This window comes from Dipodomys merriami, unplaced genomic scaffold (genome assembly GCF_024711535.1).
Source record: "Dipodomys merriami isolate MVZ:Mamm:240054 unplaced genomic scaffold, mDipMer1.0.p SCAF_1453, whole genome shotgun sequence".
Lineage (NCBI taxonomy): Eukaryota > Metazoa > Chordata > Mammalia > Rodentia > Heteromyidae > Dipodomys > Dipodomys merriami.
The window spans coordinates 133,988-158,585 of record NW_027202775.1 but is presented as its reverse complement, the minus strand read 5'-3'; the positions used below and the strand labels follow the sequence as shown (position 1 = coordinate 158,585).

At 44.7% G+C, this 24,598-nt stretch overlaps 1 long non-coding RNA gene across 1 annotated transcript; it reads right to left on the bottom strand.

Moving 5' to 3' along the window:
• Window positions 1–2,053: 2,053 nt before the first annotated feature.
• Window positions 2,054–24,426, bottom strand: LOC138826617 (uncharacterized). The gene is made up of 7 exons (XR_011371779.1): window positions 24,361–24,426; window positions 8,359–8,433; window positions 8,218–8,238; window positions 8,075–8,119; window positions 4,735–4,818; window positions 2,877–2,963; window positions 2,054–2,118 (listed from the first exon to the last, which is right to left on the bottom strand). It is a non-coding gene; the product is annotated as an uncharacterized lncRNA (long non-coding RNA).
• Between the last annotated feature and the right edge of the window lie 172 nt (window positions 24,427–24,598).

Genomic DNA, 24,598 nt, shown 5'->3' with positions numbered 1-24,598 from the left:
ATTCACAATCAATAGCCAAGATATAGAAACAACCCAGATGCAGAGAAATGGATGGAACTAAAATGAATCAGTGTGAGTGAGGTAAGACAAGAGCAGAAAGACAAATAGCACATGTTCTTCCTGATATGAGGATGTTAAAATCCAAAACGCAAGGAAATACGACAAAGTAAACAGGACTCAAGAAACAAAGGACATCTACTTAATCTGCCATATAATTTCTAAATGACTCCATGTTCTTGACCTCATATGGGGTATATATGTGCACACATCTAAGGGAAGCTAGGAGGAGGGCATGGAATCAGAGGGAAACAGGTGAAAAAATACAACAGAGGAACCCATCAGCTACACTGGGCATTGATGAAAATGAACTAAAGAACTCAAGGGAGGGAGGGATGAGAGGGAAAGAGGGAACAGCTAACACTAAGCAAAAGGAAAGAAATATATTTATCACCCAAAGCAGAAGAAATATTGTCAAAGCTCATAGAATTCACAAACTTTATAGACCAAGATAATGACAATTTGCCTTGCAAAGGTTAAAATGTGTTTGTGATTTTAACAAAATATCACTATCCTACAGTACTATGAAATTTGTGACATTTATATAATCACTTAATCTCACTAAAAATTATTATTAAAAAATTTTCAGGGTAGTGGCACTGTAGCTCAAGTGGTAGAAAACTCTCCTTGAGCTGAAGAGCTGAGGGACAGTGCCCAGGCCCAAAGTTCAAGCCCCATGACTGACAAAAAAAAAAAAAATTCAGCTAGGAAAGATTCCAGAAGAAAATGCCAGACAATAAAGGTAAATTTTCAGAAAGACCAAAGCAATGTCCATCATCTTTATACCTCTGCAAATGACTTATAACCAACTTCTGAATACTGGAATATGATGACTTTAACAGCACCTTTACAGTTAGCTGGTTCACCAAAAGGGGCTGAAGTTCAGCACTACAATGTAAAAGGATGTTTTAGTCATTTCTCCATCTAAAATCTGTACACATTGCTTAAAATCATAGATTTCAAAGAAAAAAACAAGATTTTGGAACAAAGTAAAACTACTCCCAACAAAAATAAAACTTTCTTAAAAAAATACAACTTTCTTTTGTATACAAAAAGAAACAAAAAAATAACCCTAACACACTTAAGTACACATGAGGATACACTGCATATTAAAAAGGACTTGGCTTAGTAAGGCAAAGGGCAATGCTCACTAAGCCATATTGTACCAATGTAAGCATTTAGGAAAAGGATGGCAGAGGTTTCCACAAAGCACCATGGAAATCACATCTGAAACACGGGAGGGAATAAATGAAAACCATAAAAAATAATTCCAGAAGTAAATACAGATTAACCTTTTCATGCGCTTAAGATGGGGAAAGTTCTAAGATACCAAAAAGAAAAAGTTTAGTTTGGCAACATAAAAACTAAAATTTCTGTACAAAATGATCACATTAACCCAAAAGGGTGTATCAAAAAACCTGGAGATCTATACTCCTAATACTCTTTTTATACCAGAATTTTCTATTTCATTTGGACAAATGAATTATTCATTTTTATTTACTTTTAAAATCAATTGATTTAAAAAGGGGAGAGAGAGGTGAAACAGGGCATCAGTGGCTCATGCCTATAATCCTAGCTACTCAGGAGGTTGATATCTAAGGATTGTGATTCAAAGACAGCCCAGACAGGGCTGGGCTCAGTGGTAGAGTGCTTGCCTTGCATGCATGAGGCCCTGGGTTGGATTCCTCAGCATTACATAAGCAGAAAAGGCCTGAAGTGTCGCTGTGGCTCAAGTGGTAGAGTGCTAGCCTTGAGCTGAAGAGCTCAGGGACAGAGCCTAGGCCCAGAGTTCAGGCTCCAGTACAGAAAAAAAAAGACAGCCCAAACAGAGAAGTCTCTGTGAGAGTCTTATTTCCAGTTAACCACTCAAAAAACTGGAAGCAGGGATGTGGCTCAAAGTGGTAGAGCGAAAAGATCTTAAGGACAGCACATAGGCCCTGAGTTCAAGCCCTACAACCAATCGGGGGAGAAGGGAGGAAAAGGAAGAGTTTATTACCTTGCCTTCCCCCACAACAGCAAGTGCATAAATTCATCCTGTACTGATGTGGTTATGTTCTTTTCCTAGATAAAATAAAAAGAAATATGTGGTACATGTTTTGCAGCTTATAAAGTACATCTACTCACTGTTCTTTCCTCTGTCTTCTCTCAAGCCCTTATATACAGGAAATATCTGAGGTTCAGTGACTGGAGACAACCAGTCAGCTGTTTCAATAGCTTCCTCATTCCCAAAGCACACCCACTGCATTAAGTTGTTCCAATGGTGGAAGAGTCAGCTATGGATCTGATATGGTTTGTCCCCCAACGGTTCATGTATTATGATGCTGCTGAGGTAGTGGAATCTTTAAGAGGTAAGGCATACTGGGAGGTGGTTAGGTCACTGAGGGTGCTGCTATGTGAAGAAAATGTAGTTCTCATAGGAACCTGGTTAGATCCTGCAGAGTGAGTTATTCTAAAAGAGCAAGACCACCCTTCTCCACTTTCTGGTTCCTGCGTCACAAAGTGATCCCTCTGCCAAGATGCCATCTCCCAGAGGAAGAAAATAACAGAGCCACACAATCTGGGACTTCTAGTCTACAAAACTGGAAGATACATAAACCTCTTTTCTGTATACATTACCCAAGTTCAGGTACTTTGTTATAGTAACAAAACCTAATATAGACTCCTTTTTGCAAATATTTTCTGTGAAAATAGTCATTAGGCCAAGCTGTCTGAAGAAATTATGGTCTTAATATTTCATAAATTAAACTGACCTTTCTCATATAGCATATAAAGCAAATAGACTTTTAAACTCTTTCCACAGGAAATATCAGTTACATTACCTGCACAAACTTAGTGAGACGAGAATCCATCTGCATCAGTATTTCTTCCCATACTTCACACATACATGTCAGTGACAAATTTATATACTATTAGCAAAAAGAAAAAAATATTTTAAACCCACATTCTACCTAATATGTGCTATTTAAGGTCACAAAAAATCCAGAACTTACTTTCAACCACCCTAATTAACTTAGTTAAGCCAAAGGAAAAGAGAAGACCATAGCTAACCTTTGGTAACTTCTTTTTTTTTTTTTTCCAATTGTGGGGCTTGAACTTGTGGTCTGGGGACTGTCCCTGAGCTCTTTTGCTCAAGGCTAGCTCCTTACCACCTTGAACCACAGTGCTACCTCCTATTTTCTGGTGGTTAAATGGAGCTAAAAGTCTCATAGACTTTACTGCCTGGGCTGGCCTTGAACCATGATCCTAAGATCTGAGCCTCTTAAGTAGCTAGGATTACAGGTGTAAGCCACCAGGGTCTAACTGTTTGGTAACAACTATTTTTACCAAAGAATCAATGATTCTTAGAACTTTAGAAAGGAACTTTTTTTATACTTAAATTTTATTGTAAAGGTAATATACAGAGGGGTTACAGTTACATAAGAAAGGTAATGAGTACATTTCTTTTTTGCACAGTGTTACCCCTTCCTTCATTTCAAAAGAACATTTCTATACCTAGTAAAACAAACATCTTTTACATTTTATTATTTAAGCTGTGTTTTATTACACTGTCAAAATGTTAATTTGTTCAACTATTAAACTGTCAGAGGACCCTTAAAAGATTTCGACACCTAGTTACATTTGCCATCAAGTAAATTAATGGCTGTGGTAGAACAATAATGAAAAAAATGGCCTGAATTCTTTACAGTTCTTCTATCCTGACTTATTCTCCTCACCTTGCACCTGGCTGCCCTATAACTTGCTCTAACTGAACATAGCAGAAAAAACACTGCTGAGGCCAGGGCTTTCAAGTTGTTTATACATCTTGACTTGCACTTTTTTTTGAGGGGACGGAGAGGGAGACAGGATCTTGTTATATAGCCCAAGCTTGCTATATAACTCAAGTTGATATTATAATACTCTTGCCTGAGCCTCCCAATTGCTGGATTATAGAAGTGTCCCACCAACCACAGTTCAACTTACACTCTTATTTATTTAATTTTTTGCTAGTCCTGAGCTTGAACTTGGCCTGGGCAACTGTCCCTGAGCTTCTTTTGTTCAAGACTATCACTCTGCCACTTAAGCCACTGCTCCAGTTCTAGCCTTTTTTGTGTACATGGTACTGAGGAATCGAACCCAGGGTTTCATGCATGTGAGGCAAGCATTCTACCACTGAGACACATTCCCATCCCTCAATGTGTACTCTTGAAACCTTTGCTGCCACTACCCTAGAAACAGCACAGGACTAGCTGGCTAGAAGATGAGGGATGCAGGGCAGAGGCAAAGCCACTTCAGCCAGGGACACATATCAGCTTGCATGATCAAGCTGGGTGATATGAGCCATACCAGGTACAGATCACCACAACTTTCTGGCTGAGTTTAGTCCAAACTGCTAACCTACAAAATTATCTACTAATTTGGGGTATCTTTGTTATGATCAAAACCTAAAATCATAAAAAGACTATTTTATTTGCAATAAAGTATAAGTAACATTAACAGGAACATTTAAAAGATTGACTATTTTTTCCCTTTCATTTGGAGGTGATAGGATTGGATGAGTAGATTAATTAAATTACTTTTTCTGGCTTTAATAAATATTGTAAGATTAGCAGAATAGACATCCAACTGACGTCAGTTTTAAAAAATAAAATTACAAATGTTACAGTAGATACTACTAGAAAGCAAGTGATGAATAAATACCTGCAACAGAGCTGAAATGTGAATAAACTTCCTGGCCATCTGAGTTACTTCATGTAAGAAGGAGTAGAGCAGATTGGTTTCAAGCTGAAAAACAAGAATAAATTGAGTCATAATCAGATGTATTTACTTTTTTAAAGATAAATTGTTCCTGTAAAACACACACACACACACACACACATACACACACATGTGCATGCGCACACGTGTGCATCCTCTAACTTAAAGAGGAGCAAAGATGTAACTAAGTATCAGGAAGACCAAATCATAATTCTGTCCCCTTTGAAACATAACCAAGTTGGAGGCATCAGAACCAAGGGAAGGCATCAAAAGGCATTAAAATACTACTGGTAAAAACAAAGAAAATATCCCTTACCAGTTGTATCGCACAGAAGTTGTCATTAAAAAAAAATCTATTACTAGCTGGGAATGTTGCTTAGTTGTAGAGTGCTTGCTTAGCATGCATGAAGCCCTAGATTTGATTCCTCAGTACCACATAAACAGAAAAAGCCAAAAATGGCACTGTAGCTCAAGTAGTAGAATGTCAGCCTTGAGCAAAAGAAGCTCAGGGACAGTGCCCAAGCCCTGAGTTCAAGCCCCAGGACAAAAAAAAAAAAAAAAAAAAAAAACAAAAAAAAAAACTTTTACAAATTTCACAGAAAAAAAAGAGCTGCTCTATTATAGCACAAATACAGCCTGGTGATCACAGTTGCTCAGCCTTAAGACACAAATGTGTACTACCATTGTTGTGAATTCTATGTCTAGGGTGCTCTGGAACACTGAACAGCATGCTATTGAAGACACTAAGCAGTCCTCACATCTTCTATCCTTTTGTTCTACTTTGTTTGAAAATTCACACATACTTAGGATAAACATATAGGATTTTCAGAGGAAACACTGGGGAAGTTTTCTTGGCAAAGCAAAGGTACAATCTAAATAACAGGAGCCCAAACAGTTTCCTAATCTTATTATGTATGCTACACACAATAAAAGAGCCCTCACCAATACTTAAATGTTTTACACAAAAAGCATGTTTAGAGCCTAATGGTGCACACCTGTAATCCCAACACTTGGGAGGCTAAAGCAGGAGAACCTGAAGTTCTAGGCCAGTCTGGATTACAAAGCAAGCCTTCCTCTCATTAGAAGGAGAAAAAAGGCACAGAACCTGAATGCAGACTGCCTAGTATCACTTTCCAATTATGAGCTTTTGTATGTGTCCAGTACTTTCTTCAGGTATAATAACAGTGCCTATCCATATGTTGTTGTGTTTAAGGCACTAAGGGTTTGGCATATAATAAATGATGAATATCAGCCCTTATTATTACTAATAACTGAGTCCCAAGAAAATGCTCAAAACCAAGTAATTCTGTTATAGGAACCAATTTGTAGATCATCAAAACATTGTTTTTATGTGGAAAATAATAGTACTACAACAGCATTCAATATGTACAATTTAGAAACTCCACGGAGATGTTTTATTTTGCTGCCCATTAGAATACAGTGAGATATAGATACAAACCCACAGAGGTGGGGACCCAGCTCAGTGGTGGACAGCATGCTCGTACGTCCTGTCAACTCTCAGCACCAACCACCCTAAAAAACAACTGAAAAACTAAAACATATTCTTAATCTCTACAATTACATAGCTGAAAGTATGAAACCTTTGAAGCATCACCAGTGGAAACCTCTGCGACCACTGATAATGATTTCAAATCACTTGATAGACACAATGCAAGACAAGTGCCAGCAATCTGCAAAATAATCACACACCCTCATACATGTGGTATCACTGCTAGGGTGCACTTTGTAATACTGGAAGCAACAATTTATACACAACTTTAGAAAGCTGTGACACACACTTCTGGTTTCAGCTATACTCATGTAGCAGGTAAAGGTAGGTAAAGCAGGTAAAGGGCTCCTCCTAGTCACAAAGACCTATAAACATTAAAACTTCTGATCCCAATCCCATCAACAGTTGCACATCAAAGGTTGATGAACAAATTCCCTGAAGGCTATGATATTTTCTACACCTTGGGGAATTGTGAGAGCGAGATGAAAAAGGCTCTGGAGAAGACTGATTTAGCAGTAGTAGGAGACTCAGTACTCAACAAAGAGTGGCTTCCGATAGCTTTCATTAGGCTCCAGTTAAATCACAGTCAAGTGGATCAGATCAATCTTTTCATTAAAGGAAAAAGCATGAGTAATTCCACCAAAAGTTTCTCATCTCTATAGTAATATCATTATTTTAGCTTAAAAAATCCTCTAATTATTTAAAAACAAATTGAAACTGAAAAAATAAAAATAAAACTTACTATGTTATTCTTATTCCATAAGTAAACTAGCCACTATATTTTAAGAGAAATAATACAGGAAACCTAAAAGAAAAACTCACTCCTGTGACTCGAGCAATTTTGAACATCCCATAAGCATAAAGCTCAATAAATCCAGAGCTTCCTCCAAGGACAAGAATATTTAATCTAATAAAAAAATGTAACAAGCAGAGAACCAGTGAACAACACAGATGATTGTGGGTGTTTTTTATATTTGTGGATTTTATTTCTACACTATCTTTAAAAAATAATTAGCATGAACTTATAGTACAAAAGTGTTACACTGTGATATTTACAACATGAATATAATACACTTTGATCAAATTTACTCCTAATCTATATTACTCTTTCTTAACTATCCTTCCTCCCTATCTATTCCTTCCTAAGTTTCTGTAGGGCTTCATGCTGGTATTGTCATACATATATATTCACCTTCCCTCACCATCTCTTTTTCCTTTCTCCCTCCTGCTGGTTCCTCTTCTCTCTTTTAGATGACTGTGGTTTTTTTAGCCAAAATATCAATTGTTACTGCTTTAATCTAATCTGAGTGCTAAAATTCCTCTGTGGGGAAAACTGATACACTAAGCAAACACAGCAACTCTCAATATTCAATCACAGCAGGCCATTTCTTTTGTTTCCAAAGAACAATATATATTTCTTATAGCTAACATTAAGCATTTATAGTAACATAACATACTAATAATTGTATTCACATACAGCCAATAACAAAACAGTTTTATTATGGATATGACACAATGAAGAACTTGGATAATTAAAATTGAAATTTTAAAAATTCTAGTACTATCCCCTTTTACTTATTAAAAACAAGTATACTGCATTACTGCTAACACACGAAACAAAGAACGAGCACACAGTAAAAACAGCAAGACGGTGACATCTATTATTTGAAGACACAGCGTGTCTACAATGAGATAACATAACAAAAGATTTGCTCCTGAAAATTTGGAAATGTTCCTCCAATATGAAAAGTGACTTATTTAAATTAGATTTACCTGACATCTCCCAAGCGTTTAATAATTTCATCAGAATTCTCCTCACTACAATATAAAAATAAATTGAGTCATCTTTCAACCATGTTCTTTCAACTAAAAAAAAACATTATTTTATTTGAAAACAACAAAAAAGTATATTTTACCTAAATATTTTTGAGGTGCTGCTATAATGAGAGAAAGGAGAGACAAAGGTAAAATGATACTCATGAGAGAAGTATGTACCAATATTTAAAGCAGATTAACCTGCAAGATTAAGTCCAAAGAAATACAACTCTGATACTTACTTTTTTGGTAATGTGGGCAGCTTGGGTAAGAGAATGTTTGACTCATCTTCAGCATTATAGAACGATATTAGAACACTAAAAGGAAGGGAAACAGGCATTACACAAACAGTAATAAGTTACTTCTCTTTCTATTAAAAATATATTTTTTAAAGACTCATTCCATAACTTTAAGAAGTAAAGATATACAAGACACCCTGGCTCATGGCTCATGCCTATAATCCTAGCTACTCAGGAGGCTGAAACATGAGTGTCACCGTTCAAAGCAAGCCGGGGCAGGAAACTCAGTGAGACTCTTATCTCCAATAAACCACCAGAAAATGAGAAGTGGTGCTGTGGCTCAAGTGGTAGAGGGCTATCCTTGAGCTAAAGAGCTCAGGAACAGAGCCCAGGCCCAGAGTTGAAGCCCCACAACCAACAACAACAAAAAGTAAAGATATGGCACAGATAGTTTACCTGTCTAATAATCACAAATAAGAAATGATAAAAGCAGAAATTTCTTTTGTTTGTAAAAACAAATGGACCTACTGTTATTCAACAGTTTTCTTGGGCTGGGAAGGTGGCTCAGTGGTAGAGCGCTTGCCTTGCATACATGAGGCCCTGTGTTCGCTTCCTCAGCACCACATAAGCAGAAAAAAAAAGGTCAGAAGTGGCGCAGTGGCTGGAGTGGTAGAGCACTTGCCTTGAGCTGAAGAGCTGAGGGACAGTGCCCAGGCCCAGAGTTCAGGCCCCACAACCAGACCCAAAGCAAAAACAAAAACAGCTTTCTTAGCATAAAATACCTTCGGCCAGGTGCCTGTAATCCTAGCTGCTCAAGAGGCTGAGATCTGAGGACCATGGTTCAAAGCCAGCCTCGGCAGGAAAGTCTGTGGGACTCTTATCTCCCATTAACCACAAGAAAACAGGAAGTGGAGCTGTGCCTCAAAGTAATAGAGCACTAGCCTTCAGCATGAAAGCTTAGGAACAGCACTTAGGCCCTGAGTTCAAGCTCTTATGCCAGATAAAAACAAAAACAAAAACACACACACAAAATCCACCTTTCATATATACTCAGTATTGGGATACTGAAAATATATGATTTTTTAACTCAAATCTAAGAAATTTTGCTACTAAAAGTAACTTTACAGAACAGTGCAATTAATATATCATTTAATTACTGGTTCTATGGCTTACATACATTTGCCATCTGACAAAACAGCAGGTACAAGAGACTATATCATAAACTTTGCAACAGTCTCAGTAGCTGGGATAACAGCATGTGGGTTTATAGGCATGTACTACTGCACTTGGCTTATAAATAGGTTTATTTCCCCTTGTCATTTTCAGATAAGACTGGAAACAGATAAGCTAGCAAATGAAAGAATGGGAATTTAGAAGTATTTTTCACACTTTTACACAAAGTAGCTATCCTGAGTTTCTAGACTTAACAGGAAACAATTCTAAACCATGAGTACCAAGTATTGAGAACACAGTTAGCAAGTAAGTGAGCTGGGATAGGAAGTACAAATATGGTCTGCTTCTCTCACTTTCTAGAAGATTCACTGATTATCTGATAACGGATTAATCACTGTGGATTCATGTATATTTCAAATGCCAGGCTACCACCTTGTTATCTATTTCTTTCAGGCCCTTCATCAAGTTGTCAGTTAACATTCAGGATTTACAAATTTATTTGATATCAAGTTAGTAAAATTTAATCAGTGAGGAGGAGGTGAGGGAAAAAATTATTTTTTTAGGGGGGGGTGGTCGGTAGTGGGGTTTGAACTCTGGGCCTTGAACTCTAGCCGGGGTGCTGTCCCTCAGCTCTTCACCTCAAGGTGAGTGCTCTACCACTTGAGCCACAGGGCCAATTCTGGTTTTGTGGTAGTGAATTGGAGATAAGAGTCTCATGGACTTTCCTGCTCAGGCTGGCTTTGATCTTAGCCTCTTGAATAGCTAGGATTACAGGCGTGAGCCACAGGCTCCCTGCAGAAAAGTAAATTTTTTAATCCTCCCTTCCCCAAATTCAACATCACCCAGATTCACTAGCCCCTCAGTCTACCTTTACTGCAAGCTTTACTTGTCTATACTATTTTGAAAGCATTTTTGGAAATTTTACTTCTAGTAATTAATCTAAGGAGTAATTACACAGAGTTATTTCAAGTACTCAGAATGTTTATACAACATTGCTTATAAAAACCCAAAACTGACAATTACCTAAAACCACCATAGGAGTCATATTTAGTAAATTAGAATATATGAAAGAGTGAATTGCTATGCAGGCATTTAACATTAATGTGATAAATCTATCTCTATTGAGCCAAAAAGAAAAAAATTATGTATGAAAATAGGAAGCATCATTAACTTTAAAAAATTGTATTGTTATTATAAAGGTGATGTACAGAGGGTTTACAGCTCACTGACTTAATAAAAGTACACACATAGATCTCTATTTGAACATATCAAGCAACGTGGAAAACTGTTCACCAAAATAAAAGCAGTTGCTACTTTTCAGTGATAAGCTTTCAAAGAATATTATTTATTTGTTTGTTTATTTATTTATTTATTTTGGGTTCAGTAGTGGGGCCTGAACTCTAGGCCTGGGCGCTGTCCCTTAGCTCTTCAGCTCAAGGCTAGCACTCTACCACTTGAGCCACAGCACCACTTCGGGCTTTTTTCTTTTTGCTTATGTGGTGCTGAGGAATCGAACCCAGGGCCTCATGCTTGCAAGGCAAGTGCTCTGCCACTGAGCCACCTTCCCAGCCCGTCAAAGAATTTTAAGTCCTTACATTTACCTAGATAAAAATTAAGCAATGAAGAATATATATTCACTTTACAAAAGCAATTTGCTTTTTTCTTAGAGTACTAATGATGCAGACAAAGTTGACACTAGGATTTAGTAGTTTACAGAGCTGACTGGATGTGTACCACAGCTCAGAAAAGGACTGTCACTGTGAAACACCTGGCAGAGAAGTTCAGTCATCATAGCCCTACCAGCCACGATAGAAGAGGTAGCAAGAGGCAAAAGACCACACAGAAATGAAAGAACTGGAGTCAAAGCAGGGGGTCCTCATGTGTGACCTACTTATTTACATTATGCATATCTTATTCACACTTATTCATACATATTCATAAGAATGCTTCCGAGCCTGTACAACTACTGCTGAAATATTTTCTGGGTAAAAGGCCATGATGGCATTGATTAGACTGGCAAACGGCAGCTGGTGCTTGACCAAAGGGTAGAGGACAGGAGTATAGAAAGAACAAAGTTAGAGTTTACTGCACTTATCTTTGCCAAGAAGCCACATTTTTCCAAAGAGGTATCTCCAACAGATAGAATTCGAGCTATGAAAAATGTTTAACCATTTAAAAAAATTCCAAAGGACGGGGCTGGGAAGGTGGCTCGGTGGTAGAGTGCTTGCCTTGCATGCCTGAGGCCCTGGGTTCGATTCCTCAGCACCACATAAGCAAAAAAGAAAAAAAGCCAGAAGTGGCACTGTGGCTCAAGTGGTAGAGTGCTAGCCTTGAGCTGAAGAGCTGAGGGACAGCACCCAGGCCCAGAGTTCAGGCCTCACAATTGGAACCCTCCCCCCAAAAAAAGAAATCTAATTTTGCCCAATATTGGATTATGTGACACTTGTTTACAACCAGAATATACACAGATAATCTTTGGTTTTTGTTTGTTTGTTTTTTGGGTCCAGTCAAGGGGCCTGTGACCCAAAGGGGTAGAGTACCACCACAAAAGCTCAGGGACAGTGCCAAGGCCCTGAGTTCAAGCCCCAAGACTGGTGCATATGTGTGTACACACGCATGCGTGCACGCACACACACACACACACATACACACACATACACCATGCTTCCTCTAACACCAGTATTTCTTATTATCATTTTCTATGACCTTAGGAGCATTAACACCTTGGGACTAGCTAGGTAGTGAAATTCTAGGTAAATGAGAGACACCCTCTTCTTTTGACATGTAAGAAAAAGCCACAAAGGGGAGAGGGGAGGGCTGGCACTGTCTCTGGCAATGGAAGACAGGCAGGCGGGAAGGAAAGATCTGGAAACTAGAACCTTCCGATCACCCACACCTTCACACTCCTTGCAGAGCTGGGGGTCCCTGCATGTCCTCTGCTCTCTACACTGGAGGCGGCGGCAGTGGCTGCAGACGGCTCTTTGCCATTCCCTGAGCAAGGAGAGGCTGTGGTGCCCTATGCGAACCTCGCCCCGGGGTGATGCCAATGTGGGCCGCACGACTTTCCTCTCCTCTTTATCTCCCAATAGGAGGGAGCTGACAGCTTGGCCCAGCCAGCAGAAAACCTGTGAGCCAGGCTCCACTAGACAAGCAGGCCTTCACCTCCCTGAGGACTGGGGACCTGAGAGAGCAGACACAGGCAGACATTTCCCCCACCGCAGCCAGGGCAAAGCTGCCCATGGCCTGGGCAGATGGCACCATCCCCATGGCCCTGCTCTAGCTTGTCTTCCCAACGGTCTCTCCCATCCTCTCCTTTTCCACACTGGTAGCTCACGCCTGTCTTCCTACCTACTCAGGAGGCTGAGATCTGAGGATTGTGGCTCGAAACCAGCCCAGGCAGGGAAGTCCGTGAGACTCTTATCCCCAATGAACCACAAAAAGCTAGAAGTAGAGCTGTGGCTCAAATGGTAGAGCATTACTCTTGAGCAAATCAGAGCTCAAGGGCAGCACCCAGGCCCTGAGTTCAAGCCCCATGACCTACATAAAAATAAAAATTGGAAAACAAATTGAAAAATCAAGAGAGTCTTCCCCCAGTCAGAGATTTTTACCCAATTTGAGGACCCCACCCCAGCTTCTATCTTCTCATGGGATAAAGTCCAACACAACCCACATTTTGGTCTCATCCAAAGTCCCAGCTGGGACCTCTGCTCCATCCCCTTCTCCTGCTGCTCTCCCAACACTAAGCAGGCAAAGGTGGGCATTAAATGTCCTTTGAATACCAGCTAGCTTGCAACACATAAACACATAAGTGATGTTAAACAAAATCCCTATGAACAAGGACACAGCATTAGACCATGCCTGTGGAGAATGTACACCTTGGCAGAGAAGCAGAGAGAACACTGAAATAAAAGGTGGGGTTCTGAGGCAGGCTCCAGTGGCTCATACCTATCAATTCTAGCCATTCAGAAGATTGAGATCTGAGGACCGTGGTTCAAAGCCAGCCTGGGCAGGAAAGTCTGATGGGAGTCTTTAGTTCCAATGAACCAGCAAAAAGTCAGAAGTGGAGCAGTGGTTCAAGTGGTAGAGCACTAGTCTTTAGTAAAAAAGCTCAGAAAAGCACCTAGGCTCTGAGTTCAAGCCCCAGGACCAGCACACACACAGACACACACACACCGAGACACACACACAGACACACAGACACACACACAGACACAGACACAGACACACACACACACACACACACACACACACACACACACACACACACACACACACACACTTCAGCCCAGGCCAAATCCTCTGTTCAGGACTTGACACAAGATAACATGAGTTTTACCCCCAGGAAGTACGGCATTTATTTAGGCACGAGAAAGCCGACTCTACTTCAGCTCCCGATGGACACGCTGACACTAGTCAGAGGGGTCCTGGGGCCTCGTCTGCATATGACTCATGGCTGACCTCCCTGAAGAGCACTAGGCCAGCGATTGCAAAGATACCAGAGTAACACGTGTAGCCACAGAGGCGATACTCAGGAGTGGGGAGCCTCACGGGAGGGTGGCTGAACCAGTCAGACACTAGGGAGAGAGCTCCAACCAAGAGCCAGCCCAAAGGTCACCTCCATGGAGAACCAGCAGACAAACTTCCTTGGAGGAAGTCTGAGGACATGGAGAACGTTCCAGATGAGCATCTGCGACTCCCTGACTTACATGTTCTGCCAAGATCTCAGAATAGATTACCCCCCCCCATTAAAATGGAGGCACCTGGCAGCTCACACCTGTCATTCCAGCTACTCAGGAGGCTGAGAGCTGAGGATCGAGGTTTGAAACCAGCCTGGGCAGGAAAGTCCATGAGACTCTGATCTCCAGTGAACCACCAAAGGCCAGAAGTAGAATTGTGGCTCAAGTGGTAGAGCACCAGCCTTCAGCAAAAATAGTGCAGGGAAAGCGCCCAGACCCTGAGTTCAAAGCCCAGGACAAGCACAATAAATTTAAAAATGCGACAATGAACTTGATACATGGCTCAAATGGTAGAGTACCTTTACTCCACTTAATTAATTACTAATTTATTAAAGTATCACTTTAATAAACTGACTTTTTAGAGACAGGAAGCATAGCTCAAGTAGTAGAGTGTCAGCCAGGAGAGAAAAATCTGAGCATGAGCAAAGGAGGTCCTGAGTTCAAGCCCCAGTACTATCACACACACACACACACACACTCACACTCACACACACACACACACACACACACACACACACACACACACACACACACACACACACACACCAATTGACTTTTGGTTGTTAAAATTATTATTAGAGAAGGATAAGATGACATCTAATACTAGTACCCAGACAATCATGCAAAATGTCAAACTGTGTTGAATGCAAAGGAATAAAGAATGATATTCTGGGGCAAATACAGGCACACTGTCTCCAAGGAAGGAAAAGAAGAAGGGGAGGGAAGAGAGGAGAGAGGGAGAGGGGGAAGGGGAGAGGGAAGGGGAACAGAAGGGGAGGGAAAAGGAGGGAAAGGAAGGGAAGGGGAAGAGGGGAGAGGAAAAGGAAGGGGAGGGGAGCGGAGGGGAGGGGATGATGACATACTATCAGGGACCCATCTGCCCCTTCCTCTAGGTTGAAATTCAAAAATGTTCCCAGCAAAAGAACAGAGTCTTGTTCAGTCTGGATGGGGGGCAGGCTGGGGGGGAGGGGTTGCTACACGGCGCCCAGGCTGATTGTGCTCTGCATTTGCAGGGCAGTCCCAGTCCCCCACCACACCCAAATAGCACTGCCCCACACGCATGACCCCGTAGATCCTGCTCTCTTTGGATGCCAGCCACTGACCCCCCAACCCGGCTGGCAGGGGAGGCTGCGGACGGAGGGGCCACATCCTCTAAATAAACAGACACCCAGGGGTCCCACAGGTTCTCAAGAAGTATTGAGCTCATCCACTGGCCAAAGAACCCACATGCTTCTAAGAGACATCGGGAGAGACAAGACATGAAATGTATCCAAGATGCCGCCAAAGCTGCTGGCTGCATCGGAGAAATCTCAAAACAAAATACATTCATAATACAGCAGGTGTATTATATACACCAGGTATAATACATCAGGTACTAGTGGCTCACACCTGTCATCCCAGTGACTCAGGAGGCTGAGATCTGAGGATCATGGCTCAAAGCCAGCCTGGGAAGGAAAGTCTGTGCAACTCTGATCTCCAATGAACCACTAGAAAACCAGAAGTGGTGCTGTGGCTCAAGTGGTACAGCACCAGCCTTGAACTCACCACACAATTCTGTACTGCCACCTACACACTTGGGAGACCTCAGCCTATTATGATCATGGGTGAGCAAGGAAGCCATTCCATCCCATGGATTTTCAGACAATGATCATAAACCTGTCCCTTAGCTCTTTTGCTAGAGACCTAGTGCTGTACCACTTGAGCCCAGCTCCATTTCTGATTTTCTAGTGGTTCATTGGAAATAAGAGTCTCGAGGATTTTTATGCCTCTGCTGGTTTTGAACCTCAATCCTCAAATTTCAGAGAAACTGGGGTTCCAGGCATGAGCAATAGGCACCTGGATTCTCCTGAATTTTTTACCCTAGCTGATCTAGAAACTCCATCCTCCCAATCTCTGCCTCAGGTGTAGCTAGAATGATAGGAGAAAGTGACAACACCTGGCTTCACATCCTTTCTGGAAAGCTCCTTTAAAAACAACAATGATTAAAAAACCCATCACTGAAACAGCACTCCCGCCGGCCATTCTTGAGTAGGGAGAATCACAGTCAATCTCCACATAGAGTCCGAATACACAGACAGAATGCAGGCAGAGACAGGCGCAGGAGAGTAGACGGTCTCCCAGATGCACAGGGGGGCGCTGGGGACATATGTACAGCAGGAAAGGGGAAGGTGGAGAGGACAGCGGCCAGAACTCAGCCTTGTGGGAAACAGGATCACCACGTGCGGGGCAATTTCCCGCCCTCTTGTCCTCCACAAAGTACATCAAAACCTGGAAATGGGCTATTTTGCAGGAATTCTAGTCATTCATTCGAACCAAATCAGCCTTGTGTGATGTGCGAAGAGACAAGGCTCTAGAAGGGCACTTTGGGGGACGTCCCAAAGCCAGTGCGGATAAGGAGTTCCTTCACTTACAATGTAAACCGTGCCTTACACCCCCAGCAGGCCACACACCAGGAGCTCAACTCTCAGGAGACCTACTCGGAAACCTGGCTGGTATCAGTGCCACCCCAAGTTCTGCAGCCCCTGTCTCTGTGCCTCTGAAGGGCAGCGAGAATCACACAAGGCCAGTCTCCTGAGGCCTCCACGTATGAACCTGACACAGAATGCCAAGGGCCAGCCACGAGCCTCCAAGGACATCTATCCCATCAGCACCGTAGCTGCCGGAAGTCACCACCAGCAGAGACCAGTCACAAGTACCAATGGGAGACTATCCTAGTCAGATTCACACCAAAGGCCTGTAGAGCTTTCACCCCACCCTTTATTTTTTTATTTTTTCAAAAACATTAATGATCTCAAGTTCCCTATGTCTAGAAACCTACTTGTGTTTTCCCTTAAGTGCTCTCATCTTGCTTTCTGTAAATAAATGTGGATTCACCGGCAAAACAGACTCCAGGAGAAGGTTCTTGAAAGGATCGTGTGTATTTCAGAAGTAACCTTCTTGGGTTTTTCTTCTTGAAACCAAAGCACCTTTGTAAATAGGCACAGAATAAATTTTAAAAGAAAACAGCTGGGCGCCAATGGCTCATGCCTGTGATCCTAGCTACTCAGAAGGCTGAGGTCTGAGGATCATCGTTCGAAGCCAGCATGAGCAAGAAAGTCCCTGTGAGACTCTTATCTCCAATGAACCACTCGAAAACCAGAAGTGGCGCTGTGGCTCAAGTGGTAGAGTGCTAGCCTTGAGCACAAGGAGGCTCAGGGACAGCGCCCAGGCCCTGAGTTCAAGTCCCATGACCAACTAAATAAATAAGAGGTCGGGAAGATTAAGGAAGTAAGATCGTGTTTGTTCCAGAAAACGGAAGGACAGAGAGAGGACCTGGGATGACGAAGGGGTGAAAAACCCTCATAAGACCTGACCCCAAAACCACTTAGGAAAAATGCTAGGAACAGAGATGAGGACAGGAGTTCGAGGACAGACATGCTCAGAGCTTATTTCTAGCTGAGGAGAACAATCAAGAATTGCAGCGGACACCCCCTTTGGGATGCAACTAGAGGAGAGAAGAGCTTTGAAATGGAGTTGGAGGAATTTGGGGAAACAGCATCCACACAGAAGGATGAAGCTAGATGAAGACCGAATGACCAACACAGGTGCAATTGGTTCAGCCCTCCTCCTACATGACTACAGCTAGACCGGCAAGGCCTTCCCTCCCTTCAAGTCTAGTCTCCGTCTCACTCCAGTAGATTCTACGTGCCCCTCCCTATGATAGGGCACCTGCGGCCCAGAACCCTAGGTAGGCCAAAGTGGAATTGTTCTCAAGTCATTTCCAGCAGAGGTGGGTGCAAATCAAACAAATAATGACCCTTGAGTTTCATCAACAATTCCTGGAGTTTCTAACAAGGAGAAACACACACACACAAGCAAGGCTCCCATTCTGACACTCCAGAGGCACACCTGGCCTGCCTGGTAGGAACTCCCAGCCATGGTCACTCAGTCTGTCTGTGATCACTGCCCCTGCCTAGGTGGAGCCCACCAGCCAAGGTCTGAAAACACAGATCCATGAGGCGTGACTTGATTTCCCTGAATATTGTAGAACCTACCACACACACCCGAAAACCCAGATTACACTCACTACCACTCCTCCCCAACCCACCTCCACCAACAGGCATCCAGAAGAAAAATAGCAGAAAAGAAATAGGTAAATAAATGAATGCACTGGGCTTTGTTCAGGAACACAGATCCATAAATCTTGATCTTGATTGGCTTTTTTTTCTTTTTCCTACCTCTGTACATCTGGGTTCCCATTTATTTTAAAACACAGAAAGGAGGAAGCCAAAAAAGGTGGTTGTGCAAAAACGACGAAGCCAGCCAGGCTAACCATCAGTGATTATAGCCACAGTCAGGTGAGCAAAGGTGTCTCTTAAGGCTTCCTCCTCCTCCTCCTTGCTCTTCCTCCTCCTCATTCCTCCTTCTCTTTTTCTTTTTCTCCTCCTCTTCCTCTCCTGCTCCTTATTCTTCCTCCTCACTCTTCCTCCTTCCCCTCTTTACTCTTCCACCAACCTCTATTTTGACATCCGCATGACCTGATGGGGCCCCAGAAGACGGGAGGAGGGAAGTGCTTTTATCTCCAATGAGCCGGCAGAGAGGTGGGAAGTAGAGCTGTGGCTCTAGTTCAAGGCCAAGGAAGCTCTCACCTACAACTCTCTCCCACCCCCCTACAACACCCGGAAGTCCAGTGAAGGATTCTGACCACCATGTCCACCTCCCACCCCCAGCCAGGCCTGACATCTATAGATCCACCTTGGCCTCTCCTCAGTTCCCCTCTTGCTCTGGCCTCAAAGGCATAGTCTTGTGCCTCTACCTCCAGGCGCTGCCCTTCAGAGACCCCTAAAAATTCATCCCCAACAGTTCCAGCCCCAGAGTACCACATCTGGCCTTCAGGCTAAAGGCCAGGTATGAGAGCTTGCACCTGTAATCCCAGCTATGCCAAAGGTATGCATGGGAAGATCACCATCTGAGGTCCCCTACCTGAATAAAAGCAGCTAAAGTGAAAAGGGCTGGGTGCCCAGCTAGTGGAGGAAAGCACCCACCCATTGAGTGAGTGAGAGAAAGAGAGAGCTAGAGAGGGGGGGGAGAGCAAGTGAGCACATCTTCAGCTGAGCCTCGCTTCGTGTTTGTGAATTGTCTTTCCGAATGCAAACCACAGCGTGGAGATTCGAAGGTGAAAAATCAATTTGGGGGCGGCATCTGTCCAAACCACAACCCCAGGGGCTGGGTGCTTCCGTGCGTGGGGTCTGCCCCCGCCCCTTCCTCTGTCCACATTGAGGAAGGAAGTGCTACAGGATTGGGACACGCCCAGAGGTTGTCCTGGGCACCCCCCTTCTGTCCAATCCCCCCCACACCCCTCACCCGGCCTGCTCTGCACCCCCAGTGAAAGTGGCCAGTGTGTGCACGGCACGGCCTTCACCACTCCAGAAACACAGGGGCCCAGGCCAGCCCCTCGCTGTGAACAGCCAGGCCTGGGCCCCCATCCAACTCTGTCTTGGCCGAGAGTCAACCAGCAGCTTCCCTTTCTTCCTCCTGGCCAGCAAGAAAGCCAGTGGCCAGGGAGGAAGCTTGCTTCGTGTGTCCTTCACTAGCCCCTCAGCTGGACAGCTCTGGTGCGGCTAGATCAGGGAGCCGGCCCCCTTCCCGCTGGCCAGAGAATGCATGCACGTGCCCCTCGTTATGTGTCTCCCTGAGTGGGGGTGCAGAACACGGAGGGCTGGGCCCTCCACCAGCTCCTTCTCCCTGTGTCCTTCCTCCTCCTCCTGAAACCACTCTCTCCTCCTTTCCTGCAATTCATCCTTCAGGGGGAAACTGAAATATGGGTGGGGAACATGTGGCTCTGGCCTGTCACCTGAGGAGCTCAGAAGGCTGAGACAGGAGGATCGTGGGTCAAAGCCAGCCTAGATAGAAAAACTCTGTGAGACTCTTATCTCCAAGGCACCAGCAAAAAGCCAGAAGTGAGGCTGTGGCTCAAATGATAAAGCACTAGCCTTGAGCAAAAGACAGTATCCAGGTCCTGAGTTCAAGCCCCAGGATCTGCATCAGAAAACAACCAACAACAACAAAGGAAGGGGAGGCACAGAAATGAGGCGACAGAGGGTGAACAAAGGCAGCCGTGGTCCTCAGTGGACACCACGTGGAGAATGAACTCTACCACTCCTGGATGGGGACGGGAGGAAGAAACTGGGGGAGAGAGCGAGGGAAGAGAAGACATGGTCCACAGAAAAACGAGCTCACAACCCAACTGATGTAACTGTCACCCTTCTGCACGTCATCTTTATCATCACAATAAAAAATCAATTGTGGGCTGGGAAGGAGGCTCAGTGGTAGAGTTCTTGCCTTGCATGCCTGAGGCCCTAGGTTCAATTCCTCAGCACCACATAAGCAAAAAAGCTGGAAGTGGCGCTGTGGCTCAAGTGGTAGAGTGCTAACCTTGAGCTGAAGAACTGAGGGACAGTGCCCAGGCCCAGAATTCAGGCCCCAACCAGCAAAAAAAAAAAAAAATTAATTGTAATATGGACTATCCCTCTCTCCCCACACACTCTTCCTGAGATATCTCACCCGGCCCTGAGATGGTCTCCAAGCACTCTGTTCCCACAGTGCTAGAAGGCAGAGAACAGAGTCCAGCCCCAGTGGTCACCCCATGTTTGGCAAATCTGTCTGTAGCAGGTATTTATTGAATAGTTGAATAGAGAAATCACACACACACACACACACACACACACACACACACTTAGAAAAGACAGAAGTTGGGCACCAGTGGCTCACACCTGCAATACCAGCCACTCAGGAGGCTGAGATCTGAGGGTCAATATTCAAAGCCAGCCTAGGCCAGGAAGGTCTGTGAGACCAAAAAGCAAGAGGTGGAGGTGTGACTCAAGAGGCAGAGCCGCCAGCATTGAGCAAAATCAAAATTAATTAATTAATTAAAAATTAAAAAAAACTCAGGGGCAGCGCTCAAGCCCCACAACTGGCACCAAAAAAAAAAAATCTAATTAACTAAAAGAAGACAATGTGAAAGAGAAGAGATGCCAAGATATCAGATAAGATCAATTACAAAGGGGGGGACCCAAAGAAAGAATAAGAAAGCAAATCACCCATTAAAAGAAGACCCACTGGACATGGGTACTGAGGAGCCGCCAGCCCTGAGGCAAATCAACCTGGAGACCCTGGGCCTCACTTTCCCCCATCTCTTAAATGAGAAGCCGGCAGTGGACATCTTTCTAGCAGGTCAGAGCTGGACGTTTCCGGTTTCCTCTAATCCACCAGACCAGACAACCCCTGCCCCCAGCTTCATTAACTCATTCATTCCTTCACTTAGTCCACACGTGTGTATTTCATTAGGTGCTACTAGTCACTCAACAATGTTAAATACAAGTGCTGAATTGAAATCTCTCTCCGCGCCCTGGAGAAGTTCACATACTTCCCGTTCTCCAGCAGGGTGCGTGAAGAGAATTTCGGGGCACCAAGTACACCCAAAATCCTGAGCAGGTGCCGGTAGCTTCGAGAAGGCCCAGAGAAAGGCCACAAGGCCACTAACCTGGGAGGAGCATGGACATCCAACCACGAGCACGCCCTTCCAGCTCATACCACCACTCTCCCATTCCTGCCCCCAGGGGCTGAGGCACCCAATGGGTTTTGTGCCACCGCCAGGGCCTGGGCAGGCCCTGAAGCCCACCCCTCTCTGGACTGCCTGCTGCTGGCCCAGCCCCGGCATCCTGGAAGAGGACATCAATCCCACCACTAATCTCCTGTCTCTGGAGAATCCCTTGTGGTTGAAAGAGGAGATCCACTCTAATAAAATGTGAACAACTCATTAGACCCATAACTCCCCTTTTGATCTCTATTTACAGAGAGGGTAGGGGAGGGGGGTGGAGGGACTCCACGAGGATGGGGCTGTGCACACCCAATGGCAGAGAAGGGAAAATGGGAGTCAACTGTGAGGAAGAGCTTTCTAGAATTGTCAGGGAAGCTTGGAGGATGGGGCTGAAAAACAAAACAAAACAGAAGAGCCTTGCCTGGCCAAGACCATCCACACCCCACCCCCTTGGGTCAACCTTTATCTTTGTAGTTCAAAAGAGGAACTGCAGGGGGGGGAAGGAGGCATGTCTCCGTTGATAGAGTGCCAGCCAATAGGGTCAGGGACCAAGTTCAAATTCAAAATGGAAAAAGGAAAGAGAAGCACACTAGCTTGGAACCACCAAACCCAACCACACACAGCCACAGAGGCGTGTCTCCGTTGATAGATTGCCAGCCAATAGGGTCAGGGACCAAGTTCAAAACGGAAAAAGGAAAGAAAAGCACACTAGCTTGGAACCACCATGCCCAACCACACATAGCCACAGAGGCGTGAACCACACATAGCCACAGAGGCGTGTCTCCGTTGATAGAGTGCCAGCCAATAGGGTCAGGGACCAAGTTCAAGTTCAAAACGGAAAAAGGAAAGAGAAGCACACTAGCTTGGAACCACCACGCCCAACCACACACAGTCAAACGGCCAGTTCTCCCTGCCCCTTCCTCACACCCTGCCTCAGACAACTGAAGGGACGTCAGCCCACAGAGGGGAGCACAGATGTCATTGTCAGTTGATTCTTGAACAGCGAAACATAAAATGCCATCATCATCTTCCCTGTCCTCTCCCGCCCCATCCTCAAATCCAGCAGAGATGAGAAGGATCTGGAAAGATGTCTTATGATGTAAAAAACATGCTGAGAGCCAGATCCACTCAGCCTGCTTCTCCCTGCTGAAGATCACTTCCTCCATCTGCTGATTTCAGCCCCGGTGCTGTTCCCTACCTGGCCTCCCCTGCACCAGGCCCTACCCATGGGGGCCATGAGGCCAAAAGCCAAGAGGACAGGGAAGAATCTGCTGCCATCTTTCTAGATGCAAGGTCCTACAGTTCCCTCCGCCTCCAGTAGGAGCCGCTCTTCTCAACCAGACTAAATAAAAGAAGGAGGAGAAAGAAGCCAGGCACCAGCAGCTCACACCTGTCATCCAAGCTACTGAGATCTGAGGATAGAGGTTCAAAGCCAGCCCGGGTGGGAAAGTCTGTGAGTCTCTTGTCTCCAGTAAATTACTGGGAAAAGGTTGGAGGTAGTGGTGCTGTGGTTCAAGTGGTAGAGCACTCACCTTGAGCTCAAGCCCGCAGTGACAGCACCCAGGCACAGAGCTCAAGCCCCACAACAGCCAAAAAAAGCAACTGGTGTGCAGAGGGGGTGATTTTTCGAGAGGGATTTTTCTCCTCCCTTCCCTATCCTGCCATTTATCCTCACTTACTCCTCTGCCTGCTGCATCACCCCTAAGAAAAAAATCACCCAGTAGCAGAGGCAGACTTTCAGACAAGACAGGCTTCCTAGAGCCAAGGCCAATGAGTGAGAAGAGGAGGCAGGCCGGAGCCCATGGGCCACCATCTCCATGCAGGGACCCCAGCCCGGCAACCCAGAAACACGGCCCCCAGGGGGGCTGGGACTCCTCGCTTCACAGCACCACTGACCCTTCCTGGGAAGTCTTGGTTTCCTATTAATTTCTTGTCTTAATTGCATACCATGCGTGCTCCTCATTGCTGTTGCTATTAAAACTACTTTTGCTCCCACCAGCAACCTCGTCATGCATGACAGGGGGGAGGGGGCAGGAGGAGACAAAAAGCCAACCCAACTGGCAATTCATGCAGCCAGGAGGAGAGGAGAACAAAGGCTCCCCCCTCACCCCGACCCCTCGTCTTGGGGGTCCCCCCCACCCCACAAAGGCCCACCTGTGGCCACTCCCCCAAAGGCCTTGGCCAGTCGGAACCCCTCACCCCCACTCGGGTCCTGCCCCTCCACATTCTCCTCATGCCCTTTCTCTTCTCTTCCTCTGCACCCACCTTCTGTCACCCCTCCCTCCCCATTGCTGGTGGGTCCTGGGGTCCACACATGACAGCTGGAAACCTGGCTTTGTCCTACTGGGTGAGTGGGGAGGGACGGGGGCTGAGACCCTGCCATCGCCCCAACCCACTCCACGCCAATCACTGGGAGACCCAAAGGTACTCACCTGCGAACTCTACCTGCAATCATGGCCCACCCCACCCCTGCCTCTGAGCTATTCTGAAGAAAGATGAAGAGTTCTCCCAGCCCACCTCCTTCCTGGAGCAAGCAGGTGGAGAAGCCAGCTGAGGGACCTCCAAAGTGAGCAAGCACCTCGAGGATGTGTGGAGGCGGTGGGACTCGAACCTCTCACTCTGAGACACCTCGGGCACAGACTGGAGTCTCACACACACTCTGAAACAAGAGGAGATGACTGGGCATCTGGCTGACATCCATCCGCCCTTTCTGGCCAATTCTTTTTTTTTTTTTTTAATAATCATCTACTACAGG